Source organism: Panthera tigris, chromosome C1, assembly GCF_018350195.1.
Source record: "Panthera tigris isolate Pti1 chromosome C1, P.tigris_Pti1_mat1.1, whole genome shotgun sequence".
Taxonomy (NCBI): Eukaryota; Metazoa; Chordata; class Mammalia; order Carnivora; family Felidae; genus Panthera; species Panthera tigris.
In genome coordinates, this window is record NC_056667.1 from 102,720,151 (window position 1) to 102,740,330 (window position 20,180).

At 42.9% G+C, this 20,180-nt stretch overlaps 1 protein-coding gene across 1 annotated transcript in view; it reads left to right on the top strand.

Moving 5' to 3' along the window:
* BCL9 (BCL9 transcription coactivator) overlaps positions 1-20,180 on the top strand; it is an 83,949-nt gene that overhangs the window by 577 nt on the left and 63,192 nt on the right. The gene's annotated exons all lie outside the window — the stretch shown is intronic.

The following is a 20,180-nucleotide window of genomic DNA, read 5'->3' on the forward strand; positions in this document are numbered from 1 at the left end:
AAAGAGAGGGAGAGAAGGGCAGAGCCCTCGTTCGGAGCAGCCCCAGCCTGGAGCCCAAGGAGGCCTTGCAGGCTGGGAGCTGTGCGTTCTCAGGCAGGGCTAGGGCTGGCCGGGGGGCGCCTGCAGAGATGGCCTCAAGCTTTGTGTGTGCGAGGGTGTGCGTGTGGACTTCCCCCACATGGCCCTGGCCCCCCTTGTGAAGGGGAGGCACCCCAGCCCTCATCACCCCGAGCCCAGACTCGGAGGCAGAGCGGCAAGCAGACGAGAAGGGAGAGCAGGAGAACTCTGCTGCGAGACAATCCAGAAACTTTTCCAGTCTCGGGGATTTCTCTGGTGGTAGATGCAGTAAAGGAGTTGTGTGGGGGGGTGGGGTGCGGGGGGTGGGGAAGGGGGGCGTGCCTCAGTTTCCCCTTCTGTACAATCCAGAGAGCTGAGTGGGGATGCCGCAGGTCTGCCTGGGATTTGGCGACACAGTACAGATCCTTGTGTCTAAGAGGCATGGAGACATCTTCGAGCTGGCAATCTTGCAGGATCCCCAAGTAGAACTGTTATCATCATCATCGTCAAACCATCATTAAAGACACCCCGAGACAAAAAAACAGGGAACACAGATCAAGTGTCTGAGCATTTCTAAGGAAACAAAATGCCTTTTTCCACCTGTTGGCTTCTGTCCTTTCCTCTTGTGTCTTTTCGTTAGATTTATTGGCCGATTTGTACAGAGAATGGGGTGGGAGGGCTTAGGTTTTCCCCTTTCCTCCTCCCTTGTACATATTTTTTTTTAAAAGAAGGTCCCTGTAAGATGCTTGAGAGAAAATGTGCCTCCTGTTAGAGTAGTTTATTCAAGACCTTGTGTTTTCTGGCTCTGGTAAGGCTTGTAGACACATCTGTAAACTCTACCTTGGAGGTTAAAGATTTTTATTGTGGCTTTTAGAGATTAAATGAGATTTATTTACAATTGCTGTTTATCAGAGAGTAAATGTCTTACTGTGTGTGTGAGGGTAAGAATGTGAAGGCTGTTTACTCGCTGGTGGTTTTGTGGATAAAACCTTTTGCTTTTTTAAAGTGACATCTTGAGAGATGGGAAGAGAAGGCGAAAATCAGTGCCTAATACTCATCTTAAAAAAATTTTTTTAAGAAAAAAAAATGTCTGCTTATTTTCTTGAACTGTGGATTTCCTTTCTTCTCTTCTTACGCGGCAAGGCTCTCAGTTGTAGCTCTCTTTGAATTCTCTGGGGGAATTTTGCTTTCTTATCTAATTCTAGGTTTTCTGTGACTCTGCTAGTTGTCCCCCCCAAGAAAAAAATCTGTGAAAGTCCGGGAGGCTGTGCCTCCTTCCATTCGAACTGCAAATGTTTATCAGACTGACTCCCTATGATAGCTAGAGATTGAAGCAAAGGGCCAGCCCTGGTTCAGAATATTTATGTTTTTTTCTGGGAGGCCTGGAGAACCTGACTTCTGGGTGTGAGAAGGGCTGAAAGAGAGATACTAATTGGCCTGGATTGGGCAAGAAGCGCCCTCCACACACCCATATAATGTTTCACTGGAATAGAACTGAACTTCGTATTTAAAAACTTAATTCTTTTCCACTTCGTAAAGCAGAAGATCTTACCATGGTTTGGTTCCGGATATCTTCCTAAAATGTTAGAGTTTCAGAATTGCCAGGGGAAAGAAAGGGTATTTATTCCTCAGGTCTTAAATGAGAACACCAAAGGCCTGGAAGGATCAGCAGTGATCTGAGGGGTTCAACGAAGCTGCCCTGGGGTTCTGGGTGCCCCGATGGTGTCGCGCTGGCCCCCTTCCCTGGCCTCCACGCTGGACCCTGTACGGCCCAGCACTCGGGTCTGCCAAGAAGATTGGCACCTTTTGGCTTCTGCTTGCTGTGCTGGACTAGAGCGGTACACTCCGCCCTGCTCACGGCACACGGAGCGGACAGGACGACCCCGTGTGACAGCGTGAGTTCGCAGGAATTCATTCATGTATTCACTTGTCTGTTCAAGTGATATTTGAGGGGCATTTCTTAGGTACCAGGCACCTTGCTGGACACCGAGGACACAGGGAAGGACCAGGCGCATGGTCCCTTGCTCTTGGAGCACTTGGTCCTGGTGGTGTAATCAACATTCACCACACAGTTAAATTATAATCATAATACCGATAATTCACACCGAACAGCATGCAGATACCATCGTAGGGCAGACCATAAAGGCGTAGAGGTAACTGCCCTAAATTTGTAGCTAGACTTAAGCTAGCTGTCCTTTTCTCTTGGCTGAGTTCTCCCCCCAGCCAACTTCCATTTCACTGGAGGCATCCCAACTCCCGTAGAGTCCAGTGTTTGCAGTTAGAACCCCTCCCCCCACCTGCCCACAGTGCAACAGAGATACAAATAGTATCTATTAACCCTTTACACTTGTACTATTAAATAACTTCACACTCATTGTGAGTTGGCCTCCGTGGCAGCCATTGCCTGGGTGACTCACATTAGCTGTGGCCTCTGCACCCTGTTAACCTCTAATGGGCATTGGGAGAGACATGTGGTTCGTGAAGCCCTTGTCTCATTTCACTTATTCCATAGTTTCTCCAGTTGATGCCAACTAACCACGTAGCTGTGGGAAACCCCGCCATTAGCACTGTCCCCTCACAATTCCAAAGACCATAGCGTAATGACACGGCTTTTCCCATTCCTCCTGACAAGGACGTGTATCTATAAAGGGCAAAATATTTTAAAGCCTCTTCATCTTACCATAGTCCCCTTTGGGCTGGGTTATTAAAATCTGACTGGCTTGATCCCCCAAAGTAGGAGAATCTCCCGTCCCCATTTTGGTCTTGCTTGGAGGGAACGTATGGTTGAATATGCCAGTCTCTTCCGTGCCGGCAGACTTGTGCTCACGCTTGTATCCCCATTTTCTACATGGTGTGTTTCTCTAGTACTCAGAGGAGTGCTGTCAATCCATCTTTTTTTTTTTTTCTAGGCTAATTTAGTAGTTTAAAAGGGAGACAGACATGCCCACCCACACATAAATCATAGGTTTGGTGCCTCTACTTGGGGAACCTACACAGGTCGTGTGGTTAAGTCGTGTGATGAGTCATTTCTCTGCACCCAACGTTGTTACGCGGTGAAGTACCGGCCTACATTGTAGCGACAGCCCTATCCACAGCTTGCCATCGTCATCTGCATTTGGCACCTGTGGCCATTGCCTTCTCCTGTGAGCTGTACGACTTCATTTGCAAAGTATTTGATCACTTCCGACACACTCTGCCCGCCCCCCAATGTGTTACTCACTGGGGCGCTGCCTCTGGGGGAGGCAATCTGAGTCCGCTTTGGAACAGTAATCCAAGGAGGGGAGTGGGGAGCTAAGATGTGGATAGAAGGAGGATCTGGTTGAGGGAGAAATTTAACAGAACTGGGAAGCCAGACAATAGTCATCAGGTCGTCCTTAACTCTGGGGGAATAAAAATGAAGACTGATGACATTTAAAAAGTGCATTGTTTGCGCACTGTGTGTAAATAAAGGTGCGAGAGCTTCTAGTCCCTCTGAAGGTAAAACCGTTACTACGTGCGGGACATTCCCCAAACTCCTTGGTTACAAATGCCGATTTTGCATGTAACTTTAGTGAAGGGAATTGTGTGTGTGTGTGTGTGTGTGTGTGTGTGTGTGTGTGTGTTTTCCCCCAAAAGATATAAATATAAGGTGTAAAATGGAAATTTTCTCCATTTCTTTTAAGCCTTGACATTTTAATGCACTTTAAAATATCTGCTCAGCCCTCTCTTACAATAGCCCTATGAATTAAGTAGTATCGTTATCCTTCTGTTATAGTTGAGTAAGGTTATGTGACTCACCCAAGGACTCACAAGAAAATAAGGGACACCATGGCTAGCTGATTAAATTTCTGTTTTTCCGTTAGGCCAAATCCCTTCAAGAGATGAGAAGCAGAGACGTGAAGCAGTCACCATTGATATTCCAGACAAATTTACCCCTTTCTTTAAAGACTTAAGAGTTAGAGTGTTCAGGTGCCTGGGTGGCTCAGTCGGTTGGGCCTCTGACTTCGGCTCAGGTCATGATCTCGTGGTTCGTGGGTTTGAGCTCCGCATCTGGCTCTGTGCTGACAGCTCAGAGCCTGGAATCTGCTTCTGATTCTGTGTCTTCCTCTCTCTCTGCTCCTCCCCTGCTCATGTTATGTCTCTGTCTCTCAAAAATAAATAAATGTTAAAAAATTAAAAAAAAAAAGATTTAGAGTGTTGATCAAAAAAGAAGGGGCCCAATTCTAATTTAAGCTTTACATGGTTTTTACGAGTGTATTGGACCAGTTTCTGGTTTTGGTTTTGCCATTCTATGACCCAGGACTCCCCATTCTGCTCCTCTGGATCTCTTTCAGAATGAGGGGCTGGGCTGCCTCATATCTAAGTTTCCTTCCTGTTGTTCCCTATGTCTCGAATTCTGTGAAGAGAATGTTCCATGGATCTGGTCTTTTGGTTACATTTTACAAAGCCCAATTCAAGAACTGTGGTCCCCAGAGGGGAGATGTGAGTTTTGTGGGTATATGGGATTCATTCCTACACATCCAAACCACGTTGACGTTTTGAAGTGAAAAGCACAATAAGCAAAAGTGGGATTTTAATTTATGGATTTGAAGAGAATTGGCCAGTCAGCATGCAGGCGCATGTGCAAGGAGACTAAAGAACCAGTTCCAAAAGAATAGGCTGTTTTGAATGCACATCTTCCTGTATAATAAGTATGAATTGAAAATGGACGGGCCCCGGGTACATCTCTTAGCTTCACCATGCTTACTGCTTCCTCCCAGAAATTGTGCTGTTCCTTTTCGTACTATGCTTGCATACTGTTTTGAGGGCGCAAGGGACCAGTTTAAGCAACAGCAGTGCCGATGACACACGCTACGTGTTAAACACCGTGCTTTGGGGGATGACAGGGCTACTGACGATCTTTATGATCAGCAGCTCCTGAAGGATATTGCTGAAGACTTGCTGATATGATGTGTGAGATATATATATATATATATATATATATATATATATATATATATATATACACACACACACACACACACACATACATATGTGGAATATACCTTTAGGACGTGAGTGAAAAACTGCCTCTGAAATGTGACCAAGAGAGACAGATAGGGTGGAGACTGAAGTTTTTATTAATCGTGTTTTGTGTGAGTAATTCCAAGCACTAGTCACTTGAAACTGGCTAAATCTTTGAAAAGATAGAATTTAAAAATTTCACATGGTAGCTCTTAATGCAATTTTCGGAATCTGGAGTAAGAACTTGTACCATATTTTTGGACTATCATCTTACTTGTGGCAAGGGAGACTAGTTCAAGGCACTTTGAGGATCAGTAAACCACTGACTCTCTTTGAATTGGTCTTACTTCTGTCTGCTAAAAAAAAAATATCTAAGATATAATTACTTTTAACTGGGGAAGGGAATTTGGAAGACCATATTTGATAATATTTTGACTTATACCTTTATTTTTGGTTGCTTAAAATTCCTAACATTGGGTATCTAGCTTAACTTCATAAAATCCTAAGAAGTAACTACGTAAGAGAAATATATTATTGACTTTATAGATGGGAAAACATGAACAGGTTTGTGAAATGATATACCAGCAAGCTTTTTAGAACATAAGACTATGCTCTATAGGGGCGCCTGGGTGGCTCAGACAGTTGAACGTCCGACTTCGGTTCAGGTCATGATCTCACAGTTCGAGCGAGCGAGCCCTGCGTCTCGAAACCTTCTTCGGATTCTGTGTCTCCCTCCCTCTCTCTCTCTGCCCCTCTCCTGCTTGTGCTCTGTCTCTCAAAAATAATTAAATAAACTTAAGAAAAAAGACTATGCTCTATAGAAATATGTGAAATGTGGTTATTGTTGAATGCTAAACTTGAAGGAAAAGAAAAACATATTCTATATATCAGTGTAGCCAATCTAACTTTTGATGATCAAGATAATTATCAAAAGTATTTTTTATGCTATATGTTAACAATACTGGAATTAAAATAAAAATCTTAAAGTATTTTTATTTTGTTCGTGGAAAGGTTCGAAATGCCTCTAATCAAAAGTTTTGGAGAGCTTTAGTAATTTACGTGAAAACCATAATCGTTGGGGTGCCTGGGTGGCTACGGTTGAGCATCTGACTTCGGCCCAGGTCATGATCTCGCGGTTTGTGGGTTCGAGCCCCACGTCGGGCTCTGTGCTGACAGCTCAGAGCCTGGAGCCTGCTTCGGATTCTATGTCTCCTCCTCTCTCTGCCCCTCCCATGCTCATGCTTTGTCTCTCTCTGTCTCTCAATAATAAATAAAGTGTTAAGAAAAAAAATTTTTTTAATAAAAAAAAGAAAACCATAATCATTCTTTTCCTCGAAAAATACATACACAAACTCAAAATGAACAGTAATGACAGTTGAAAGGAACCAAGCCATCATTTGCTCAGAAGAGAAACTTGGGAGCCTTGCGGTAGCTTTACCTTGTCTAGTACTAGCTACGTTGGATTTTCTGCTATCCTTGGGGCTGGCATAGTAAGCGTATGGTTGGGGAGAAAAACTTTGCTTAATGTGTATGACTAAGGGACTTTTTGAATGTGAGTCAAGGGCATACTTGCCTTTTCTAAAGACGCCTGGATTGGTGGCTTATTGTACGGAAGTCCATGATATCCCGGGGTCTTTAAGGCAACTGTGGTCTAAAGGATGCAGAGCATTAGTGCCCAGGTCATTACCTTCGCCTGGACATCTTTCCGCCTCATCTTTTCCAAGCCAACTCCTGCCTCTCCTTCAAGACTTATCCTGGGCATTTCTTCTGGGAAGCTTCTTAGATCCCATCTCTGTCCCACTGCCTCTTCGTCCGGGCGTATGCTTATGTGGCCTTTATGACACTGCGCTGGAATAGGATACTTCCTGCTCTGGGCTATAGCCCCTTCAAGGTTTGGGACTGTCTTTAGCTTTTGTGCACCTGCTGCCTAGCACAGGGTGAAACAGCAGGTGGTCATTTGTTGCTGTCAAGTGAATAGGTAATTCACAGTGAAATGTAGCTTATTAAGAAATTTAACTAAACCGGAGCACCTAGGTGGCTCATTCGGCGACTCTTGATCTCAGCTCAGGTCTTGATCTCAGGGTTGTGAGTTCAAGCCCTGCACTGGGTTCTGTGCTGGGCATGAAGCCTACTTAAAAAAAAAAGAAGAAATTTAGCTAAATGCAAAAAGAACAACAGGTAAAAATCTTAAATTATACAACCTTACATCCCAAGTTAAAAAAAGGAAGTTTCTTGTATTAGGATATTCACCCTTCTCCTCCTTTGCAGAGTAAACTATACCTTCATAGCAAAGTATTTTGTGAATCCCTGAATCTTTCCTCTTCTTGTGCTCAGCTTTTCTCCTGTAAAGTTTGTTAGTTGTGTTTCTCATTGGTCTAAGAGTTTACTTCTTATGTCAAAGGGTCATAGGCGATAAATGAGTGGTGCGGTCTGTACTGATATTTAGGTAGTAGCTAAACAGGAGAAGTTTCTCCTATCTCAGAAACAGGGAAAATAGATCTTTGAGGAAGTCTGGACAATCAGAGGGTAGTCAGGTGAACGAATGCCTGACTTCCAGGAATCTGCAGCTGAGACTCACCTGAAACAAGAGAACAATACAATTTAAACTTCATTTTCTAAAGGAGGTTTTAAGTGCTGAACCCTCAAGAAAAGGCCTTCTGGTTGCAAAGAACTGACTCATGGAAGTTTCCTCAAGGAAAGGGATTTCCCTGTGGGGATGCTCAAGAAGGAACTTGAAATCAGAACTGAAGTCTTTCAGGACCTGAGGCAGCTCCAAGGGCAACCTCTTCTTTTATATCAATCTCGTTCTCTCACTGTGTGTTTGCCTTACTAGCTCCTTTTGCTACATGCTGATTTGGTCTTCTAGCTTTATTCGGCGTAACCTCTCTCCATCTCATAGCTTTTGCTTACACCTAGTGTTGCTTCTTTGACTTGCCAAGACCTCCATGTCCAGAACTCTACCCTCTCTACCCTGCTTCTTTTGTTTCTTCTTCCTCGCGCCTTCTTTCCCTACATTTTTCATCTGTAATTTTCCCTGATAATTGCTTCATTCTCTCAGGTTTTCCTAATTCAGATACCCAAGAAAGAATCCAATAACCCAGCTAGCCTTTTCCTTGCCCTTCTTCTAAGTCCCTAACCAGCCTTGCCCGAGGGTCAGACGCAAACCTCTAGCCTAGAGTGCCGCGGTAAAGGGAGGTGGGTGGGGGGGGGGTGTTAATATAAAACTAGATTGCCGTTTAGTAGGAACTATGGAAAGGCCATCTTCCCTTCTATGTAGGTGTCAACAAATGTATTTGACATATCTAATATAAGTCCATTATGGAAATGTAAAGAAATTAAGGGTAACCAGATTATTAAAAATTAAAATGTTTCATGGTTGACAGTATACAGAGATAAGAAGACTGTGGGAACAAATAGCAAATTTGTAACCAGGAAAGAAATTAGGAGAGGGAAATGTATTAGAGTTAGTTCTTAGATGAGTGACATCATTTCATACATTTATTAAAAAGCTGGAGTGTGTGAATAGTGAAAGTGAGAATATATTGTGTCAGATCCCAGAGGCTGGCTTAAAAAGCAAGCCTAATCGAGGCACCTGGGTGGCTCCATCGGTTGAGCGTCGAACTTCGGCTCAGGTCATGATCTCACGGTTCATGGGTTCATGCCCCGTGGCGGGCTCTGTGCTAACAGGTGGGAGCCTGGAGCCTGATTCGGATTCTGTGTCTCCCTCTCTCTCTGCTCCTCCCTTGCTCGCACTCTGTCTCTCTCTCAAAAATAAATAAAGATTAAAAAAGTAAACAAAAAGCAAGCATAATCCAGGGCGCCTGGGTGGCTCAGTCAGTTAAACGTCCCACTTTGGCTCAGGTCATGATCTCACGGTTCATGGGTTTGAGCCCCATGTTGGGCTCTGTCCTGACAGTTTGGAGCCTGGAGCCTGCTTCGGATTCTGTGTCTCCCTCTCTCTCTCTCTCTGCCTCTCCCCAGCTTGTGCTCTGTCATTCTCTCTCTCAAAAATAAATAAATATTAAAATTAAAAAAAAAAGCAAGCATAATCTTGAAACTGGGGATTAGGGTGGGGATAAATAGGCTTCTTAGGGAGTTTCTGCCTATACTTTCTGCCTGTATTTTCTTTCTCTGCTTCCTATTCTGTTCTTGATCCCACTTACTTTAGCTTCTGGAACAATCTGTCATGAACTAATGATGTGACCTTGGGCTGGTTATTTATTCTCTCTGAAACTCAATTTACTCATCTGTAAAATAGGGATAATGATTATTATCTCGATAGCTTATTACAAGAATTAAGTTAGATGGCATAATATATTTAAAGGCATAATATATTACCTAGGATAGGTAATGAGCACATAGGTGCTCAGTCCATTGTAACAATTATTCTGCACACAGGAAGGAAGGAAACACTGACTGAATGTGTTGGGTAAAATTTTGCTTCTTATATCATTTATCTCTTGTAAGAATCCTAAAGGGTTTGTATTATTATTTCTACTTTATGAACAAGGCTACAATTTTAATAATTAATTGAGTATTTGCTACGTGCAAAGCACTGACCTGAACCTTTTCCCGTGTTGTCTTATTTAAATCAAGTTAGGTGCTCGTTATGTTTCATGTCGTAGTTGAGGAAATTGAGGTCTAGAGAGTTTAACTTGCCCAAAGCCGTACAACTGGTGAGCGCCAATCAGAGCTTATGTGTAAGTCTGTCTGAACTCAGGTCCATCTGACTCGAATGTTTTCCAAAGTCACTTAGTGGCTGAATGTGAGTGTGATGGAATCGAGATTCTGGTCTTGTGTAGGGCAGCGTTCTTGAAGTTCACCACCAGAGGTATGCACTGACTGAATGACAGATAGTGGGAAGCACACACACACTTACGCTGCATCTGAGTCTGAATGCCATGACTAGACAGACAAGGGCAAATTTTGGAAAGAGTACAAAGGAAAAAAAAATTTAAAAATTAAAATATGTCCAAATAGGCCTCCCAGACCTGATGAAACGATTTAACAAACATGTGTTGAATGTCTACTGTGTGTCAGGCAATGAAAAATGATCTTGGCCTTGTGAGAATGCAAGGCAAGTAAGACTGAATTCCTTCCTTTAAGGTGCTTTCATTCTGGTGGAAAGAGATAGATGCTCATACAGTTAATAAAGCATGTAGCGCTGGATCAAGGAACTATGGGAGTCAAGGGAGAGAACGGTTAGTTTGGTGGGTGAAGGAAACGGTGGTAGAAGGAACAGAGGAAGGCTTCATGCAGTAGACAACATCTGCCGTGGTCTTTGAGGGGACAAATACAGAAGGACAAGAGGCCTCCTATAGTTTCCTTTTTCTTGATACCAATGGTTTTACAAAGGGTGGTACAAAGTAACTCCTGCAGTAATATATTGAGAGTTAGTAGTGTTTTTAAAGATTAGGTTCGTTGAGTGTGAAGAAACAGCTACTCTTGTTAATCATAAGAATATATTTGGGGCGTCGGGGGGGGGCTCAGTTGGTTAAATGTCCGACTTCGGCTCAGGTCATGATCTTGCGTTCGTGAGTTTGAACCCCGTGTCGGGCTCTGTGCTGACAGCTCGGAGCCTGGAGCCTGCTTTGGAGTCTGTGTCTCCCTCTCTCTCTGCCCCTCCCCAGCTCACACTCTGTCTCTGTCTCTCTCTCTCAAAATAAATAAATGTTAAAGTTTTTGTTTTTGTTTTAAAGAATATATTTGTGTTTTCCTGGTCTGCGCTTACATGTGTTTCTATTAAAAGGACCAGAAAATGGAATCCTGTTTTCTATGCATTCTAGTTTGAAGATCTCAAGTTGTCCAGCAATCCAACAAGAAACTACAAGTCCCCCAAGTGGCCAAATGGTACACCAGTGTCCGCTTTCAGCTGTATCGTGAGGCGTTAAAAGTACTAAGTTACCGGCAAGTGGGTCACCTATCCATTTAAATTTGGAATGGAGATTTTAGTCTGTGGTTGGGAGTTCTCAATTTTTCTTACATACAATACCAGGTTTTCTGAAAAAAACAAAAAGAAAACAAAACAAAAAACAAAACAAACAAACAAAAGAAAGCAAAATACCAGTCCCAATTTAAAACGTTCTGCCTTCGCTCCATACGTATATTCATGATTGGTAATCTATGTGTTCTGATTGTAATTCAAAGTCATCAATTAAATGTTTGGAGAGGCCTGTAGACATCTTGTGCTCACAGACTTTGTCCCTTGTTTTTGTTTGGTTCTTTGCTCAAGTCCCTTTTTTCCCTGATCTCTGTTGATGGACATTATGCTCACCCTTCCTAGAGCCTGAGGAGTCTCTCCATCCCCAGAGTGTCCATGTTATCTGGTTCTTTTCTTGAAGTGACCATAAGAGCTCTACACATTCACCATCACAAATCCCTTAATAGGCGATAAACAAGAGGGCAGGTTTTAGGTGCCATTCACCTACAGATCCCTGTAAACACCCAACACGGCCCCTGCCTTACGAGTAGCTGGCGCTCAGAGATGTTTACTGAACTGAACTGAATTGAGTTCTAGGTTTTGTCGGACTGGGTTTTTCAGAGCTATTTATTTATCTTGAGAGACACAGAGACAGTGCAAGTGGGGGAGGGGCAGAGAGGGAGAGGGAGAGAGAGAATCCCAAGCAGGCTCCACGCAGCCAGCGCAAAGCCCCACGCGGGGCTCGAATTCGCGAAACCATGAGATCATGACCTGAGGTAACACCGAGAGTCAGACGCTTAACCGACTGAGCCACCCAGGTGCCCCACGTCGGGCTGGCTTTGGGTCTAGTAACATTGATGTCTGACCTCCAGTTCCCTTTTGGAAAAGAAACGTTGCTTTAAAAAGAAAGCCTTTTAACTGATTTTAGGATGAAAGAAACCATGTAGTATAAACAGTAATTGTAATTATTATTAATACACATAATTAAAATAGCATGAACTGGTAGAAGTGCTTCCATGCTTACTCTTGCTGGCAGAGTGGGCAGGCCTGATGAACTAACTGGTCTTTTCCATCTGTAATATGTATGATTCTTTGAAATTTTATGTAGACAAGTGCGAGCTAATGTACACTGGAAGGAACAATTGAAACAGCTCATACTCACTGATGGGCTCTGAATTACTCCACTTGTAAGTGCCCAGGAAAAAGATCTCGGATTCATTGTGGATTGCTCAATGGAGACATCTGCTTGCTGTGCAGAGGCAGCCAGAAGAATGAATGAGATATAATAGGCTGTATTAACTTTGAGAATGGGATAAAGAATGATGCAGAAAATAATATAGTGCACATAATTTGGCATTGACTAGTTCTGTAATTACAATAAAACATTTTAATGACATACATTGATGTTATGACTTCACCTTAAAATCAGAATTCGGCATTGGGTCCTTTCGTCTCAAAGAAAACAAAGCAGAAATACAAAAGACCTAGAGAAAAACAACAGACCATCTCCAAGACATGCAAAGGATTTGCCTATAATGAGAAACTGAAAAGACAAGGACATTTTAATTTGGATAAAGGGGAAGGGGGGGAATGACATTGTATAAATTTATTTAAAATTAATGGAAGTTTCAGAAAATTGCTCGAGCTCGCTTCAGATTATCCTTGGTAATGGAGGTCAGAGATAGGCAGGATAATTGAAATCCTTGATAATCTCCAACCCTCATTTGAGCTATTAGTTGCAGCCTCCCGTCCTATGAAAAGTTTTAACAAATGAACAAATAGGGACATTGCAGCCCACGGTTTGTGAACTAAACGGCCGACAAGAAAGGCAGCCAGGGTGTTGGGAAGCTCACAGAGTTTGAAATCAGGTGACCAGGGTTCTGGTCCATATTCTGTGCTTATCATCTGTCCAACCTTGAGTGCTATGCTTGACTTCTAGGAGACCCAGTCCCCTCATCTGTAAGATGGAGATAATAGCAATACTTGCTTTGCACGCTTGTTGGGAGAACCAAATGGGTCCATTGAAAGTGGTGGGTGAGCCTTGATGTTTGATATTGCGGATTGGTTGTTAAGAGTATTGGCTTGCCGGTCTCCTGGCACCTGGGAACTTACATCACACCTTCCCTTCTCTTGAACTTTCTCCAGCTTATGTTTGTGGCAGGAAATTTTAGAAGAGGTGTGCCACATTTCTTTAATCTCCAGGATCATCCACAGATTGTCTTACTCCCTTGCTCCCAGTAAGCCTTAAGATAATTTTGCAATGTTTTTATTAATGCATGATTATCTAAAGGTCATCTCCTATAATTTTCACAACAGTCTGCTGAGGTACAGACCCACAGTTGTCTTCATCTTCCAGATATAGACACGGAAGCACACACGACTTGCTTAAGGACACATAGCAATGACTGAACAGAGTCAGACCTGTGTTGTCTTACCTCTGGGTTGATTGACAAAGTCTAGAAAGCCGACTTTTGTGACTATGCTGATTCGTCTCCTGGGGAGTGACTGGCTTACTTATTTCCCTAGGAACGCCTACTCTATTCTTTGGCACCCAATTCAGGACTAACTTCCTCCATGGAGCCTGTCCTGAGCCCTCCTTTCCCCAAGAAGAAGTCGTCTTGTATGCCTCAGCCCCCCATATTGTAGCTTTAAACATACTATTATGTTAACAGTGGAAACTCTTATGCCCTATGCAATGAATAGTTGGTGATTTGGTTGAACAAGTTAGTTAAAGCAGGAATCATACAAAATGATGGAATCGTTCCTTAAGCTTTTATTTCAACTTAAAACATCCCTCAAATTTTTGATGTAGGGCCAAGGCCTCTCTTGTCTTTTGAGTTTCAGGCCTCCCATTAGAGTTCTGTGCCCTATTTCTCATATAAGCCACACCTCTGAGGTTTTTGCAATCATTTTGTCTTGGTTTCCTTTAAAGTAGAGCAAGATCTTAAAGCCATTCTGTGAAGCAATCAGATTTTTCCAGATTTTTTACAGGTGGCTCTCCCACGCGTACACTGACGGCACATGTTTTTAGTAATTCACCTTTCCTGTGCCTTTCCCAAACATTCACCTGAGCTCCGGTAGAAACAAATTCTCTCTTCTTTATTCGTATTCCTTATGTTGAGTACGTTTACTTAAATTGTGTAATAACAGTGACGAGAGGAACTAGCCTAAGTAGGTTTGGAAACAAACATGCCAACTTCTGGTGGGCGGACAACTCGGCTGCGGGAATAGCAGAGGGCAGGCCTCCTAGAGGAGCCCACCACTGGCCGTGATCACCCCGCATCATGGGCCTATGTCTGTACCTTTACAGATGGAGTGGAGGCCACAGATGAGTCAGTGAAGTGTCAGTCACTCAAGGGAGCCCCTGCTCAGTGTGGCTTCTGCTCCATGTCTGGCCTCGAAGATGAATGCCTTGAAGGTCTAGCATTTATCTTTCTGGTTAGGATCTAGCACAGTGACGGGTATATAGTGAGCCCTCAATAAGCATCAACTAACACGCCAACTAGCCATGCCAAGAGAAACAAAACATAACTTTGCCACTGTTCATTTTCTGGTGGGAGTACTAAACAGCGATCACCTGTCCAGAAGTTGGTTTAGGGAGAGAGAAGAAGAGCTAGCAAGTGAATTTCAAATATTAATGGAAGATAAGATAATATGTACCATTAAACAGTTAAATGTGAGGCAGCTATAAAGGATTGGATTTTGTTTAGGGGCGCCTGGGCGGCTAAGTCGGTTAAGCGTCCAACTCTTGATCTCAGCTCAGGTCTTGATCTCAGGATCGTGCGTTCAAGCCCTGTGTTGGGCTCCACGCTGGGCCTGAAGCCTACTTAAAAAAATAAAAAAAGGAAAGAAAGAAAGAAAGAAAGAAAGAAAGAAAGAAAGAAAGAAAGAAAGAAAGAAAAAAGAATCGGATTTTGTGTAATATGTAATTAACCTGTGTAACTCTAACACAAAAAAATGACATTGAGACAAGCATGCTTGATAACATTTTATAAAAGACAAGATATGTCCTTACGTGAGACAAAAATCCACACTTAAAACCATAGTATCTGACTACAAAGAGCCTCTCTGGTGATTATGTTCAGGGCCAGCCAGGTCATGAAAAAATTTCCCTTACTCATATATCATTGGAGCATGGAGTTGATTATACGCTTCTTGTGACAAAGTAAAGCATCTTGAATTGAGCACCAGAAGAGGAAAGGAGTCAGATGTGAAGGATATTAAACTTGACAAAGACATTCTGTGGTAGGTGATTGGTTTGGAAGATGGTGGTAGACTTCTGGTGAAGGCAAGGATATCCTCTTTCCTAAGATAAAGCAGGCAAAACATTTAGCCTTGCGCTCAATAAATGTTGAACCAAAATATACTCACTAAGCAAAGTTGGAAAATTATAGAAGGTTTACGCGACCACAGGAAATGGGATGATAAAAAATACACACAAACACACACACACATATATGTATATATATAAAGAATATATATATAAATATAAATTTATATAAAGTATATAAAGAATGTGTATGTGTGTGTGTGTGTGTGTGTGTGTGTGTGTGTAGAATAGAATGAATTCTCCGTAGGATCTAGTGCGAACTTTCTCCTTAGTTTACCATAGCGAGAATCTGTAGACCAGTACCAATTATTAATTCTTGAGGACCTCCCTGTTTCTCAAGAGGTTGTGAAGGTGTTATCTATCAAAGGAAAAAGGGAATTAGAATGGCACTGAGTGCTCATGGTGTGCCAGTCATTATGCCAAGTGTTTAATATGTGTTATATTCCTTTGAATATAAGTCGCCATTGATTTTTGTAAGACCCATATTACTTTATGTGCCACTATGACACAAAATAACACTCTCAATTAAACTATGGCACACTACCAGTGTTAAAGTGCATCTTGAGGGGTTGGGGGAGAGGGGAAAGTGGGTGATGGGCATTGAGGAGAGCACTTGTTGGGATGAGCACTGGGTGTTGTATGGAAACCAATTTGACAAGAAATTATATTTTAAAAGAATGCATCTTGATTTACGAGCTATTAAAAGGTGAAAAACTACCCATCTTAGAATTGAGGCGATATGGTATCTCATTTAATCCTCCCAACGACCCTTGATATAAGTATTAATATTGCCAGATGAAGAAAGTGAGGCTCAGAGGAGTCAAGTAATTGGCCTAAACGCAAATAGCTGGCAAGCTCCAGGGCTGGAATTTGACCCCAATTAGTGTCTCCAAATCCAGTCCCCTTTTCATAGTCCTGTGCTGCTGATTGAAATCAGGGCTTGCTACAGAACTCAGAGATTTTTTTCCCAATAAAATGTGTTCTACTAAAAGTATTTACCTTAGGACCTATCTCCCAAAGACATTTCCTTGAGGGAAAACTGTGAGCGACACTGGGGTCAATGATGGCCATGGATTTCTAAGAGTAGAAGGAAAATTTGAGTTCCTCTGGTGCATGAATCCCTGATGATAACATTCTCCCAAAGAGCCACGCAGCCTCTGAGAATCACCAGCAGGACAGTCACTTGGGCGGCCCAGTGCACCTGTTGTGAGCTCGGCTTTCATCTACTCTCTAGTCCTCGTTCTGTCTGCAGAAATATATAGAGTTGGCCTCACTGTCTTAACCCCTTGTGGCCCCTTCCCATGTTTGAAACAGCTATGAGGGTCTCTCTAAGGCTTCTTTTCTCCAAGTTGAATACTCTGAGTTCTTCATAGGACATGGTATAGAAATCTTTATCTTTGGCCACTCTCCTGAATGCACCTCAGTTTGTCTGTGTTCCTTTTACAGAAAGGTATGCAGAATTGATCATTTTGCTCCATAGGAGTAGAGAATGATCACCTCCCTTGCTTTAGGTACCATACTTCTCTTGGTACAACCTGCAAGTACATCCAATTTTTCCAGCATCTCATCAGAGAAGTGTTATCTCTCCTTCCCCTGCTCTTTCTCCTTCCTTACTCTCCTCTAGAGTCTCCTTTTTTTTTTTTTTTTTTTTTTGAACACATGCTGCTATGTGGGCAACCTGGACTTTTTGGTAATTTCTGTGTTGGACCTAAGTCGTTTATGCTTTGGTCACTTTGAAAATTCCTTTTGTTAGCACTGACATTTTGAGGATTTTTGACTTTGGGTTTTTTGTTTGTTTGCGTTTGGTGGCCGTGACTCCCAATTTTGTAACATCCACAAATGAAAACATTTAAAAACGTCTTCTATAGCTTTAAATCATTGCTGTACAAATGGAGCAGGACAGGGCCAAAGACAGAGTCCTTTGGGAAGTCATAGTTGTTGAGTTACCAATCTACCATATTTTTCTGTTGTTCCCCCCATATGTCTCCATCTTGTCTAGAAGAATATAAGAGGCTTCACATATGCCATCCCTTGTAACCTGGGCAGATAATACTGCTCCTCTTTAACAGACGGGCAAACTGAGCCTCACCAGGGGCCAGTGTTGGAGGAGGGGGTCGCTTACCCAGGACTGCCCATTTGTTAGGAGTAGAATTGGCATTTGCACCCAGTTTCTCCCATCCCATCCACTCTGCATGGGTGTACCCATTATGAATTACTTTGCTGCGATCCAAAGATGCAAATGTTACCCCATTTTCCTGAGCTACAGGAGAGCCCTTCTGACCTCAAAGAGCCAAATGTTACAACAGAATCGCACTCTCTTCCTCCTTCCCCTAGAGAACCACAGGCAAGAGTGTGGATACCTCAGTCCTCTCTAGGCATAGGACTTACGCCCTCACCTTCGCATCGATGTCTCTTAGAAAGAGGTGTGAGAACAGTGTTTGAAAAAGATTTCCTGGACATTCTGGGCAATTTGAGTAGTTGGGTCCTGAAGGTGAGAAACTAGTCCCAGAGAAAACAGAGGTTTTTAAGAAGCTGGAAAAAGGCTGTTTACCTAAACTCTTGGTAATAAAGTCACACACACACACACACACACACACACACACACACTCTAGAAACCAGACTTAGAAAGCTTTTGCTCTCACTCCTCACCTTAGGACATGTTACAAGGACTTCATATTTCAGAATAAGTTACTATTGTGATGTTTAAAAAGAAAAGAAAAACAACAGAAATGATACAGGGAACTACTCCTGGGGCTCAAATCCCACAACTGGTATCCAGCTTGCTGGTGGGTGAGAAGCTGTGTTGGCATGGATGAGATTCACAGGGGACGGCAGCCCAGGGTGAGGTAAGACATCCTGAGCAAGTATCAACCTTCACATGTCTCAGTGATGGACGGACCTCTGGTGTATCCCTTAATCTTCCAGGAGGAGTCTGTTAACTCTTAGGAAGGAATAAAAACAGGTACCATTGCTTCGTGAGATCTTCATGATTCTCGGCTCTAATTAATAACAGATGGTTCACAGTGAAACCATGTACTAACAATATGCATAGCTTAAAAAAACAACACGGACATCTAGTTTTCCCCTTTCATGAAAAGAGTCAAGTCAAGATCAATGCATGACACCCAAGATAGTCATGAGGAAAGGTTATCTTCTTGCTTCCCCAGCAAATGTACCCATTTTCTACATAAATAGGGGCCTTTCCTCCGTGGGGACATTCATTCAGTACTTTCTTCCAAAGCAAAGTCACTTACGGTAAGTGAGCTCACAACACAATTGATTGAGGTAAACCCCAACACACTAAGTCAGTCTTTCTGGAATGCTAATATACTAATACTACAGTGAAGAATGAGGGAATTAGATGAAACTTTTATCTTTTTTTTTTCTGAAAAGGAACTGCTCGACTCAAAATTAATTGCTAAGGGAAATGGTTCTACATTATTTCCCTAAACCTACCTTGGGGATTGAAGGACTATGGGTAGTGGGGAGCCCCAGACATGGAATCTATGTCCTAGGGCACTGTTAACACAGTGCATAATTTTCAGCAACTCCCAAGTGACTTTTTCTGACATCCATTCCATGTAAAACAATGGAAACCTATTTCCATGCTTATTTGTGTTTCCCGGGAGCCCTGAGATGCCATGGTGAAGATTAAAGGGCTAGACCCTTCTTCTTATTCCCTCTTATGATTATTCATAATTTTCTAAAATCATCTCATTGAACAATGCCGCCTAAAGATGAATTTTAGGTATATTTGTCTATTCATTTGTTCATTCATTCAACAAATATTTATTAACCACCTCCTGCATGCTATGTTCTCTGCTAGGGACTAACAAGCATAAAAAATGAATAAGCTTCAATCATCATCCTCAAGGAGCTAATCATTTAGTAGAGGAGTAAGACATACGCGGATAGCTGTAATACAAAGAACAGTGGAATAAATGCCTTAAAAAGGTTCCAACAGAATCCTGTGGGAGGTTCACATCTAGTCAGAAAAAACAGAGGAGGCAGCGTGAAGATGGTGTCATTCGACTCTGGGGATAGAGCAGCGTAGGATCTCAACAGATGTGACCGGAGGGGGCATGCATTCAGACCCAGAACATCACAAAAGTAAAAGCAAAGGCGTGTTCCCAGAAGAGCCAAGTAGATCAGTTTGGCCAAAGCATAGAAGGGAACTGGGTGAGTGTGGAGAGAGGCACAGTTTAGGATGCATGCTGTAGGATCTTGAATACTGGGTTAGAGAATTACAGCTTAGCTTTGTAGGCAGCGGGGAGCCATTGAAAGTTCTTGAGCAGAGAGGTGGTGTAAGCAGATCTTTAGTTTGGGAAGATTCATTTGGCTGTGGTATGTGGGGTGGGCTGCAGAAGGGTTAGATGAGAGTCCGGAAGACCAGTGGGGGAGCTACCGAAGTCTTTCTGGCGTGAAGGCTTGAGGACTAGAATTGCGGTGATGGCCGTGGAAAGGCAGAGGGGGGGTTGAGTTTCAGAAACACTGGAGGCAGACCTGGTAGGATTTGGCAACAGATTACACGGGGGTGGGGGTTGACTCACACATGACAGAAAACTGGCAAAATGACGCCGCTCTTAAGAGGAACTGAACGTGTGCACGTGCACACTTGCACTTACGTGTTTGGGCGAGGGGGTGGCAGGATTAGGGGGAACCTTTTTAAAAGGCAAATCAAATCTCATTGCTCCCTGCTTAGTAATATCCAAATGGCCTTCCACTGCATTTAGAATAAAATCCAAACTTCTTACCACTGCCCGGTGTAAGCTCCACATGAGCTGGCCCTGATCTGCTCCAACCTTATCTCCCAGCACTCTGTCCTGCTTCCGTTTTAGCCACATTGCCCACCTGGCAGTCCCTCAAATGTACCAAGGTCATTTCTGCCTC